The sequence below is a fragment of the Camelus ferus genome, chromosome 10 (genome assembly GCF_009834535.1).
Source record: "Camelus ferus isolate YT-003-E chromosome 10, BCGSAC_Cfer_1.0, whole genome shotgun sequence".
In the NCBI taxonomy this organism is placed as follows: domain Eukaryota; kingdom Metazoa; phylum Chordata; class Mammalia; order Artiodactyla; family Camelidae; genus Camelus; species Camelus ferus.
In genome coordinates, this window is record NC_045705.1 from 6,067,310 (window position 1) to 6,080,839 (window position 13,530).

Consider the following 13,530-nt stretch of genomic DNA (forward strand, 5'->3'; position numbering starts at 1 on the left):
ACTGGTCTCTATCAACTAGAATCCACAATCTTGGCTACCTACCAATAATCTGGAAGAGTGATAAAGGAGAAAAGAAAAGCTTACTTCATCTCACATTTTTAAGAACAAAGCAAAAAAATAAGTTTTAGCATTCGTTAACCATATTTGACTCCATCGTTTATGCCTTATTCATTAGTTTTATTTCTTCTCCATCTATATTTAATTCATGTGTTTATTTATATCATCTTATATTTTTGGAATTTTGTATGGAATATCCATATGACATGTATGGAATTCTATTTTGTTCAGCAAGTTATAATCCATTACCATCACTGTTATTTTGATGCTCAAATTGTTCCAGATGTGGGCAAGAGAAGACTCTTCATCCTGGCTCCTGTTTACTTCTGACACATTCTCTTCATTCTGTAAGCACTTCCTTACTTATGTTACAACGGTTTGTTCCAGACACACACATTCATCGGCCGAGGCATGAAATTAACCTACTCTTCAAGGAATTTTGGTTTCTTTTCAAGAAGAATGATACTTAGAAACCAAGATACTGGTGCTGGGTATGTTTATTACTGGTGCCATGACATTGATTCCAAAGCCTCTAGAAAATTAAGATAGACAGATAGATACAGACAGACTGAGGTATATAGATAGGTATACAATTTGTTTTTTTTTCAAAATCTAGATTTAATTCTAATATCTCCAATTTCATTTCAACATCTTAAAGTAAATCCTAGTCTTTTCCAGCAGTGAGAAAAAGGACTAATTTTAACCTCAATACAATTACTTATTTATTGAAACATAGAAAACACAGAAATTAATTTGCAAATTTGTATCATATACCACAGGAATAAGTAAATTTAATGACTAGAATTCTATATTTGTTAAAAAATTTAAGGCACATGTTATTTACAGTATAGGCTTGACATAAAGATAATTGACTTCTCAGTAATAACTCCAACTCCAGTTTTATAAACATAGTTGACCTAGTTGTGTGAGACCTGTGTGAATCCAAGTTTTCTCAACCAACATTTTTCTGCCAAGAACACCTGACTATCCTCTTTGCAATTGCTCGAATGAGGATTTGTAAACTGAAAATGATCATAACAATCAAAGAACTAACAAAATCCCCGTTTGAATGTTTTAAAAGAAGTTCATTTTTGCCTCATTCAGGGAAGTCTCTTCACAGAGGCTAACTTACTTTAGTTTCTTACTTTTATTTAATATCTCCTGGGGACACAAACTTGTATAATGTTTAAGAAAAATAACTACTGGAAATATTTCTTTGAAATAACAGAAAGCATTGGAAAAATAAACTTTTATTCTTACCACTCTCTGAAAGTTCCCATTAATTGCTGTCTTTCTGCAGGCCAGTTACCACCTTCACTATGTAGTTTAGTGATGAAGAGGACACCAAAAAACAAAAAAAGTGAAGGATCAAAGTGAGTGTGGGGGAGTTGAAGAAGATAAGAAGTAAAACATCCCACTGGGTGTAAAGACCATAGATGACAGGCAGAGATTAAGGAGTGAAAACCTCAAGGAAAAGAACGGACAGATTCTAAAAGTTAAACAAAACAAAGCAAAATTAAAATCTTTTATATAGACTATTAATAAAAATTCAGAAATCATTCATCAATGGGTAAAATGTGTCTTATTACCATACTTCTGAGTAGTCATTATTACTATTTCCTTCAATATATGTTAGATAAATGGTTATTTTGAAGTATATTTCACATAGGTAGATTTTTTAAAAAATTCTATTTGAGACTTGTCAATATTTCAAGTATATTTTCCTTACCAAATTTTTTAATGTAATTAAAATTATCTATTTTTCAATGTTATAATTGCACACAGTTATACATTTAAATTTTCAAGTTCTAAATCCAAATGTTACTCTTTATAGGATAAATAATAGAATAAATATTCAACATGATTTATGATAGCTGTCATGACCATAATATTATATATTTTGATCCATTAAAGTATTTTTTATTTTTGCATATTATTTTCATCATGTCTGTGTGTGTGTGTGTGGTTTTTTTTTTTTTTTGGAACGCTTCCCAAATTTGCATGTCATCCTTGCACAGGGGCCATGCTAATCTTCTCTGTATCGTTCTAATTTTAATATATGTGCTGCCGAAGTGAGCACATCATGTTTGTGTTTTTAAAGAAAATTCTACTAAGTGTCTGTTCACTTTCCTGAGTCTACAGTTGGAAAACAAATGTATATTTCTCATTTCCTTTCTTTGGTAGCTAGTTTGCTCTCACCAAAAGGAAGCACTGGTAGAGCTAAGGCAGAGGAGAGGTTGAAACTCTATACCCAAAATAAGTGGTAGAACTCTAAGTAGACAAGTAGTAAGGTCTGTTTTGATTGCCATAGAAGAAAGTACATTGGTTACAGTTTCTTTTTTCCCGTGACCCTATCAGTATTTCCCTTTCTTTCTCCAGATACCTAATCATTCTCAGTTCTACAAAAAATATCTGTTTTTGAAAATGTGACAATGGCCACTTTTAAGATTTTATTCCTAATCAAAATGAAACTCTTATGTAACGCCAATAGGTTACCAATTTTCTTCTTTCTTTTTCTTCATTTGTTTATATCTCTGTCCTAATGGACTACCTATAAGTGAAGTTCAATCCTCGAACTCTATTGTAACAGATACCCAAATAAGAAAGAGAGGAATAAGAATACTGAAATAGGAAAGCAATGTTAAAAAATCTTTATATTTAAGTCTAAAAATAGGAGAGGACAAGCAACAACATTGTGTAGTCGTAATATATGTCAATAATTTATATAAACACACAATATCTCAGAGTATGAAATAAGATTTCTTTTTCTCAGACAAAAATCGCTAGTGTTAAAATTTTATGTTACTGTTTTTCAACCACAATAATCTCTCCTGACTTCTTTCCCATCACTGTAATTTTCTTTGTCTTTTATTACTTCAAATGGAGTACACTTTTTAGTGTGTGTTTGTGTGTATGTTGAGAAAAGATCAAGACAGCCCTTAATATAGATAAAAAATAGGTTGGATAAATTGGAAAAAAATAGGAATTATTTTAAAAACCATCTCAATAGTTGAGGAGAAAGAAATAAAGGCTGACTTAGTAGTAGAGATGATTAGTGAAATCATCACAGTGAAAAATATTACTAAGGTTGAGTTAAGATTTTGAAACTGAATGTGGGAGTCAAAAGAAAAGAAGATATAAGAATTTCAAGATGACTCAGGAGAAGAACCTGAGTAAAAACAAACGTGTGAAAGATGCTGATTCTGTTTTTCTGAACCAGAGTGTAAATCAGTTTCATCACTCTCAGCTTTTGTTGCTTACATTGGTCCACCTTGTCTACTCTAAGCCTCAATTTCCTCATCTGTAAAACGCTGATAAAATATCTAACAAGACTGGTTGCAGTAGGAATTACATGAGTTAATGTTCCTAAAGTGTATGTTAAAGTATCTACTGATTAGTATTCAATAGCTGAAAGTTATAAAATTCCAAATTATTCCTGTCAAAAAAAAGTAATTTTAAGGCAAACATAAATTTCCATAAAGATAATGACTTGTTAATGTCTGGATAATGCCTTATTCATCTTGTTCACCCCAATAAGATGAGCCTTTTTGACTTAATAGAAGTTAGAGCTTTCAATATACTTCACATCCTATTAATAGTTTAGATAGTCATGTAGTTTTATTTTAAGACCTTACAGTTACAGTTCTTAAAGCATACTATTGTGGATATTTTTACACTAACTTTTAAGTAGGTCTAAATACGTAATCCAAAGAAAAACAGTTGCCTCAGGAGAGAAGTATATACCTTGGACAGCAAATGCTTACATAATCTTCATTTGTTTAAAGTAAAACTAAAACATAGAAAGCAGCTTTTGTATTATTGCATAATAAAGAACAAAAGAAAGACTTAAACTGGATCCAAAGTAATTGAACCTAGTTTATCATTAATAACTGTTAAATGATCTATTTAAAAGTAATTAATGTGAACCATAAAATGACGGAAAAAAAAAGGGTGACCTTTCCAAATGTGGCAAAAGTGAAATATTGAAGCAACTGTTGCCACAGACACTGTGTTCTTGCAAGTCTGCTTTTTTTCTGGTAGTTAAAAAGTTGCAATAGCCAAAGAGGAAACAGTGCTGTAACAGTGACATTACCTTACTTTTGAAATTAAAGGTACTCACACATTTTCCAAAGAAGACTAAACACATTGTTTTAATTGCTTTTCTTCTGGATAATTGAGGGCAATTTAATTTGCCAAGAATCTGGCACCTGTCTCTTCCATCAGGTAGCCAGCAACTGAAATTTCCAAGTGATATTTCTCCTTTTCAATACTGGCAGCATGCTGGTTACCTATGGCATTTCAGACTTGGTTTCCAAAGAAACCTGAAAAAGTGTTTTTTGTTTTGTTTTGTTTTCTTAGCCATGACATTCATATACAACAGGTGAAAAAGGAAAAATGAAAGTATATAAATGGCATAGGTTAGTTTATTTTCTCTGTTCCCTCTTTCCTAAAAGAGCTCAATTTATATACATTTCTCAGTATTACATAATTTTTATTTAGAAACTTGCAATTGAAGCAGATATTTGGTAAGATCTATACCTTAATTAAGGTTGAGAAAATTCACATCTATATTTGTATGGTTCTTAGAAGAAAGATCACATGCATAATTTCAAGGAATTTTAAAGTGCATGCTAGTATAAATCATGGTTATTAACTTTATTTTTGTACTAATTCAGATTAGGAAGCCAAATACAGGAAAGTAAATAGAACACTACTTGGAAGCAATTGGAACTCTTCCAAATATTTTGTATGATATATTATGGCATATATAAGATTAGGCCAGATGGCAGAGTAGAAGGACCTTGAGCTCATCTCCTCTCATGAACTCACCAAAATCACAACTAACTGCTGAATAACCATCAATGAAATAGATTGGAACTTGCCAAAACAGATCTACAACTAAAGACACAAAGAAGGAACCACAATGAGACAGTAAGAGAGGTACACTCTCCATATAATCAAATCCTATACTCCACTGGTGGGTGACCCACAAACTGGAGAATAATTACACTGCAAAGGTTCTCCCACAGGAGTGAGAGTTCTGAGCCTCACGTGGGGCTCCTCAGCCCCAGGGTCCAGCCTCTAGAACAGGACACACAGAACATTTAGCTTTGATGACCATCAGGGCTTCACTGCAGGAGTTCCCCAGGAAAGGGGGAAATAGAGACTTCACTCTTAAAGGGTGCACACAGACACTCCTGCGTACCAAGACCAAGGGCAGAAGCAGTAACTTCACTGGAGTCTGGGCCAGACCTACCTGCTGATCTTGGAGGTTGTCCTGGGCAGGTGGGGGGCACTTGTGGCTCACCCTGGGGACATAAAAGCAGGTGGCAGATATACTGAGGAGTATTCATCTGCATGAACTCTCATAGAGGCTGACATCTTGCTTGGGATATTAGCATGCAACCTGGATCCATCCAACAGCCTGCAGACTCCAGTGTTGGGATGCCTCAGGCCAAATAACTGACTGGGCAGGAATGTAGCTCCCCCATCAGCAGACAGGCTGAGCCCACAGTCACCTCTAGACAAGCCCCTAGAGATTGCCCTGCCCACCAGAGGGCCAAAACCTAGCCCCACCCATTAAGGGGCAGGCACTGCCTCTTCCCATCAGGAAGCTTGCACAAACCTTTAGACCAGCCTCACCCATAGCTCCATAATCAAGAAAACTATGACCCCGTAGTCTGCAGAACCGAGTCCACAAACACAGGCCAGACCCCTGCTCTGGGACCAGCTGGCCCCTGGCCCTTAGTTAATAAGAAGGAAGTGTACTCCTGGGACTCATAAGACATCTGCTACAGAAGGCCACTTCTCCAAGGGCAAGAAACATAACTAACCACATACATAAAAATATAAATAGAAATTTAGACAAAATGAGGTGGCAGAGGGATATGTTCCAGATGAAGGAACAAGGTAAAACTCCAGAAGAACTGAGTGATGTGGAGATAGGCAATCTACTTGAGAAAGAGTTTAGAGTAATGATCATAAAGATGATCCAGAAACTCAGAGGAAAAAATGGATACAGAGACTGGGAAGTTAGAAGATTTTAACAAAGTATTAGAAAATATAAAGAACAACCAGAGTTGAAGAATATAATAAATACAATTTAAAAAATACACTAGGAGGAATCAATAGTAAAATAAATGAGGCAGAAGAGCAGATCAATGAGCTGGAAAACATAGTAGTAGAAATCACTACTGCAGAACAGAGAAAAGAAAAAAGAAGGAAAATAAATGAGGACAACTTAAGAGACCTCTTGGGACAACTTCAAGTGCACTAACATTCACGTTATACAGATCTCAGAAGGAAAAGAGAGAGAGAGAAAGCGCCTGAGAAAATATTTGAAGAGATAATAGCTGAAAACTTCCTTAACCCAGGAAAGGAAAGAGTCACCATGTCCAGGAAGCACAAAAAGTCCCATACAGGATTAGCCCAGAGGAACACATCAAGGCACACAGTAATCACACTGACAAAAATTAAAGATAAGGAGAAAATATTAAAAGCAAAGAAGGAAAAGGAACAAATAACATACATGGGAACTCCCATAAGGTTATTAGCTGATTTTTCAACAGAAATTCTGCAGCCAGATGAGGGTGGCGTGATATATTTAATGTGATGAAAAGGAAAAACCTGCCATCAATCATGCTCTACTCAGCAGATTTGATGGAGAAATCAAAAGCTTTACAGACAAGTAAAAGCTAAAAAATTCAGCACCACCAAACCAACTTTACAACGAATGCTGAAGGAACTTCTCTACGCAGAGAAGAAAAACGGTCATAACTAGAAACGAGAAAATTACAAAATGGAAAAGCTCACTGGTAAAGGTAAACATACAGTAAATGCAAGAAATCATCCACACACCAACTAGCTCTCTTTTTTTTTTGTATCTATATGAAATGATGGATGTTAACTGAACTTATTATGGTAATCATTTTATCATGCATGTAAGTCAAATCAGTATGCTGTTTACCCTAAACTTATACATTGCTGTATATCAATTATATCTCAATAAAGTTGGAAAAATTAAAGTAAAATAAAACAGCTATGAAACAATAAGAACACATTATATACTAGATATTATATTGTATATTTATTATGTATAAATATTTAATATTACATATATACATATAACACACATATATTACATATATAAAGGCATTATAAAATATATATTATACATACAAAATATTAGATATACTATATTTTATATTATAAAATATATTTCACATATATTATTAAAATATACTACACATATATAATATATGCCAAATATGTATTACATGTATATAACACATTTGTAGTGTATTACAGTTCAGGAAAATATCTAATCTGTCATAGAACCAGAAGGAAAGCCTTAATATATCTTCTAAAGCTAAATTATCCTAAGTCTCTGGGTAAGATGTAAGGGGGCAAACTCTTACTGCATTGCATTGTTTTATTTATATACATTGCTGGCTTTAACTTTCTAATAAATTAATAATTTTTTCAACCACTTTCATACTTGCAATTGCTCTTGTCTAGTTTTTATATCAATTATAAAAGCTTGTATGAAGTTTATGTTTATACAACCATATTTAACTCATAAAAGGTTATATAATGTTTTATAAAGTTGGTACTGCATTTGACTTTAGTCTTAGAATTTGCCTGGAAACTCTATTATGTGGATTTCTTTCTGTTTATTCAACATGAGGTTCATTGTATTAACTAAATTTTAACATCTATGCCTTTTTTCATATATATATGTCTATATCTTCATATTCATATTTTCATATATATAGTTATATTCATATACATACATACATACATATATTATAAAACTGTATATCAATCTAGTTCTCTCTCTACATATGTATCTCTCTCTACACATGTATCACACAAGCATACATATACATACATATACACAGAGAGGTATCCACTGTCTACTAGAGGTATTCACATTGATTTAGCACAGGCATTTTAGAATCAATATGACACTTGCTAAACACATCAACTTCACATAGTCCTTCCACTTTGGGCACAATAATTATATCTTGGAATGTGGTGATAATAGCCCAATGGAGAAATGTAAACATCTCTATCTTTTTCTTATCTCTCTACTTCACATTTATACTACTATTGCCAAATTCTACAAATCTCCAAAAATTGTTTGCAAATCACAGTCTACAAATATACAAAATCCCTGTAAGTCTCTTCATCATCACCACACTTCTTAAGGTTCATACTAATTGCCAACTCTTTTTACAGGATGATTAGAGAGATCTTTCAAACTAAAAATTTTATCATATCATTCACTTCATTAAACTATTCATAGATTTCAGATGCTTTTACACAACTTTATCCATGAAGTCACTCTGAATTACTTCCCAAGCAACACTTATGTTCCAGCTATTCCTCACACCTTATAATTCCTCAAATTTGTCATGATTTCACCCAAATCCTAGCCTTCCACCGAGTTCTTTCTCCTTCCTGTATGCTACCTCCTCACACTCTAATTCATCCTTCTTTACTTTAGATGTCCTCAGGGAAATCTCTCTGATGCCTTGCATACTAAGTTTTAAATAATTTACATAATTCCCTTAGCATAATCTCAGTCAGACTTCAGCATTATTATTTGTTCAGTGTCCTTCTTTTATTTTTTATTTATTTTACATTTTTGCAAATCTCTTTATTTTTTTTTAACATTTTTTATTGATTTATAATCATTTTACAATGTTGTATCAAATTCCAGTGCAGAGCACAATTTTTCAGTTATACATGAACATATATATATTCATTGTCACATTTTTTTCTCTGTGAGCTACGCTAATATCTTGTATATATTTCCCTGTGCTATACAGTATAATCTTGTTTATCTATTCTACAATTTTGAAATCCCAGTCTTCCCACCCTCCACCCCCTTGGCAACCACAAGTTTGTATTCTATGTCTATGAGTCTATTTCTGTTTTGTATTTATGCTTTGTTTGTGTGTTGCTTTTTTTTTTTTTTTAGATTCCACATATGAGCAATCTCATATGGTATTTTTCTTTCTCTTTCTTGCTCACTTCACTTAGAATGACATTCTCCAGGAACATCCATGTTGTTGCAAATGGTGTTATGTTGTCGGTTTTTATGGCTGAGTAGTATTCCATTGTATAAATATACCACCTCTTCTTTATCCAGTCACCCGCTGATGGACATTTAGGCTGTCTCCATGTCTTGGCTATTGTAAATAGTGCTGCTATGAACATTGGGGTGCAGGTGTCATCCTGAAGTAGGGTTCCTTCTGGATATATGCCCAGGAGTGGGATTCCTGGGTCATATGGTAAGTCTATTCCTAGTCTTTTAAGGAATCTCCACACTGTTTTCCACAGTGGCTGCACCACACTACATTCCCACCAGCAGTGTAGGAGGGTTCCCCTTTTTCCACAGCCTCTCCAGCAACTGTCATTTGTGAACTTTTGAATGATGGTCGTTCTGACTGGTGTGAGGTGATACCTCATTGTAGTTTTGATTTGCATTTCTCTGATAATTAGTGATATTGAGCATTTTTTCATGTGCCTATTGATCACTTGTATGTCTTCCTTGGAGAATTGCTTGTTTAAGTTGTTCAGTGTCCTTTTATGCTATGAGGTGAAGTCTACAAAAGCATGGAGCATGCTCATTCTTGACATTCTATCTTCTATCTTTAGGACAATGCCTAGAATAGAAATGTACCTGATTCTTGAATTAGAACACTATTAGTGACATAAAAGAAAAACTGTCAAATTGATATAATATTATAAAGGAAAGATTAATTGAGGGAGTAAGATTTAGGAAAGACATTATGGAGACTTTTTAGTTGGGTATTAAGTGTTGAAAGATAGGTAGATTATGAAAATGAGGACATATGAAAATCTGGGAAGAGAACTTGTAAAGGTGTGCAGTCACTATAATGTATTTCATATATGGGAATAAAAAGAGGCTTGGCTGAAATGTGGAGGTTGTGGAAGGAAATAGTTTGAGAGAATGCATTTAAAGATTAAGGTATTCTCCAAATAGCATTATTTTATTATTTTTTATGGCTGAGTAATATGAATGTCATTCTAAGTGAAGTAAGTCAGAAAGAGAAAGAATACTATATGATATCACTTATATGTGGAATCTAAAAAAAAATGGACAAACGAACTTATTAAAAAACAGAAACAGACTTACAGACATAGAAAACAAACTTATGGTTACCAGGGTGGGAAGGAAGTGGGAAGGGATAAACTGGGAGTTTGAGATTTGCAGATACTAACTAATACATATTTATAATAGATAAATAAGAAGTTTATACTGTAAAGCACAGGGAACTATATTCAATATCTTATAGTAACTTATGGTGAAAAATAGTATGAAAATGAATATATGTATTTTCCTATATGACTGAAGCATTGTGCTGTACACCAGAAATTGACACAAAATTGTAAACTGACTATACCTCAATAAAAATAGATACACACAAAAAAAATAAAAATGAAGATTTTCTCTACCCACTTTAGAGATTACTGAATAATTAAATAATGAAAAAGGAATTATAGAAGCCAGTTGAAAATTTCACCAAGAAAATTAATTACATCAACATCAACTTAATGCTATAAAAATACTAATATGAGATTATAAAAGTTCATTAAAGTGATCTATAGATACATATGAATGTAAACATTACCCTTGATTTCTTTCTTTTCTTTTTTTTTTTTCTCCAGGCTTCATTCACTTTATTTTTTGCATATGAAACTATGTGGTGGCCACAGCTGGAGCCTGAGTCCTCTGCAGGGGAACTCTGCTGTGGGTCTTTAGGAGATAGTCGTGAATTCCTCATAAGGAGACTTGGTGTCTCCTTCCAGAGACAGGGGTGAGATAGCTGTGGGTGTTGGAGATGGCATCAAAGGTGGCCTTGGTGAAGCTGCCCAGGGTGGCAGTGCAGCCCCTGGCAGAGGTGTAGCAGCTGTCAGTACCGCCCTCAGCAGCAGCTTCTTGAGCACCAGGGCTGAGACGATACCAGTGCCCCAGGAACCACAGTGGCCAGTCACCTTACCAGGGACAGTGTGGGGCTTGTTACCCCAGGAGCCTCGCTGCACAGGGAGGATGGAGAGATTGGCTCCTCTCTGGAGCATTTAACACCCAAACCAACATGTCCCTTGTAATCTCCAATGGTGACAAATGCCTTGAACCTGGTCTACTGGCCAGCAGGGGTCTGTCTGCTTTTGCACAGGCATGATCTTCAAAACCTCTTCCTTCAAGAAAAAGTCAATGATCTCAGATTCCTTGATGGGCAGGGAGAAGACATAGATCTCTTCCAGAGACATGATCTTCATGTCCTTGACCAGGCGGCCCAGCCTGGTGACAGGGAGCCACTCCTTGTCCTCAGCCTTGTCTCCGTGAGTTCCACGGCCTTGGCCACAGCCCTGGTCACCACTGCCAAAGCCTCCAGTGAAGCCACCTCCACGGCCTCCCATCCGAGTTTCCCCCGGGGTTCCGGGCAGGCCCACAGCACTGGCATCATCCACCATTTGGTGTTCTCCCGGAGAAGATCCCCTTGGATTTCCTCTCAGAAGTAATTTATACCCTGTGTAATGATTATATCCCTATAATTCTGCTGAAATTAACAATTTGCTTTTAGCTCCCATCTTCCCAAATTTCCATACAAACATTCATGTGGATAATTCAAACATATGTCCTCTTGTTTAAGAAAATATTATATTTAGAAAAGAATCTGGTATCCCTCCAAGTTTAAAATAGAAAAAAAAAAGATTTGATGTGAAATATAGGAATAATTGGCCAATTCTTCACTGTAGGAGATCTCTTCTCAGTAAGGCGCAGTGTCAGGAATTTCAAATTATTTGAACTGTAGTTAATATCTTATAGCATTATAGAGATAAATCCAAAATAGGAAGCTACCCTAGTGACTTCACTTTTTCTTGGCCAAGCAGTCTTTGGGAAAACAATTATCTTAATTAACTCAAATAATGGTTTGCTGGTGCCAGAACCTAAGGCAGGAAGGCTGTCCTGGGAGCACTGTGGACGTGGCAGTGTGTATTTTAACAAAAGCTTCTTAACAGCAGGTGTGATGTGCAGAACTATGTTCACCAAACCATTGGGCAAGAGGAACAAGACAACTTGAGAGCCATCCCTCAAGCTGACCATCATTTGCTGTATCTAAATCCTGGTTCTTGACAAGTGACTGACAGTGACAACTGCCCATAAATGTTCAAATTTTGCAGTTCACCTTTTAAATAAATTAATCCCACTTCCGAAGAGTTTGATAACTTTTTTTTTTAGAAACGACAAACAGTAATACATTTGCTTTGATTCCATTTTGAACACACCCACTTAGAACCCCTGAAAGGAGTTGGAATTTCTGATTGGAGGCATGATATGTCATGACTAAAATGTTTGAGAAAGAAAATCAACAGCTATATATTTTAAAAGATATTAAGTAAGAAATAGTGAACTATCACTTAAGACATAGAAATAGAAGTCAGCTCTGGCTCTCTAAAAGAACTTGTAAGATCAAATGAAAAGATATGAATTCATGAAAAATCAAATATACATCGAATTAATTCAAAATAATAGCATATTTTATAATATGGTATCTAGTTAATTGGGATAATTACACACAAATGAAAAGCAAGCACTCTAAGTTTAAGAAAAGTGTACCTTAAATATTCATTTAAATTGATAAGTCTATTGCCTATGAGATACTGACATTCAAGTATGTTTAAAAAAAATGTGTTCATACCTAGCACCACCTAAAAGTGCCTACACATAGGCTGTCGTTTTCATGTAGTTAAAATGTCATGTAACGGTTAATGTCTTTACCTTTTGTTTTCTTCCTTATTCATTGGTACCTATTGCATTACAGTTAAAAAAAAAAAAAGATTAAACCCTCCCTTTATGGATAACATGTGAATATTAAAGTATAAGGGGCTAAGGACAAACCAGCAAAAGTTCTCTCTTGTTTATATTCCCAGAACCCTGCACCTGCCATATTATCATCCTATTTCTCTTCTTACAGAAGGTAAGGTACTTATAAGGTACTTGTCTTCAAGCAATGTATCTATCTTTGTAATAACTGTTTTCTCAACTTTGAGCATAGAGCCTGGCAAATTATTGGAGCCCAACTAATATTGTTGAATGAATAAAATCTAGTGCTCCAGGTGTGAGTTTATAAGAGCCTAGATTAAAGTAAGTATCAAACTAAACAAGAGGGACTAGGCAATCTTGATAATGAAATTTGACTTAAAGTGATATGAAAGTTGAAAGGAAAGAATTTACCAAAGAAAATGCTACATTTAAAACATGAAAAAGTATAAGGATGATGATATTATTAACATTGATATAATAATAATGAGCAAATGATTTATAGTTGATGGTAGAAGAGTGGAAGACAAGTTTGGGACATGGTGATTGGGTTTAATGGTTAAACATTTAGTGGAAATGCTCTAGAGATGTCTTAAAAAGTGGGATTGAATTTT

General features: G+C 34.5%; 1 non-coding gene and 1 pseudogene across 1 annotated transcript; both read right to left on the minus strand.

Annotated features, from left to right (window-relative positions):
* Positions 1-2,030: 2,030 nt before the first annotated feature.
* LOC116666738 lies at positions 2,031-2,137 on the minus strand. Its single transcript, XR_004323635.1, has one exon. It is a non-coding gene; the product is annotated as a U6 spliceosomal RNA (small nuclear RNA).
* Positions 2,138-10,755: 8,618 nt separating this feature from the next.
* On the minus strand, positions 10,756-11,565 carry LOC102505348 (annotated as a pseudogene).
* Positions 11,566-13,530: the final 1,965 nt, after the last annotated feature.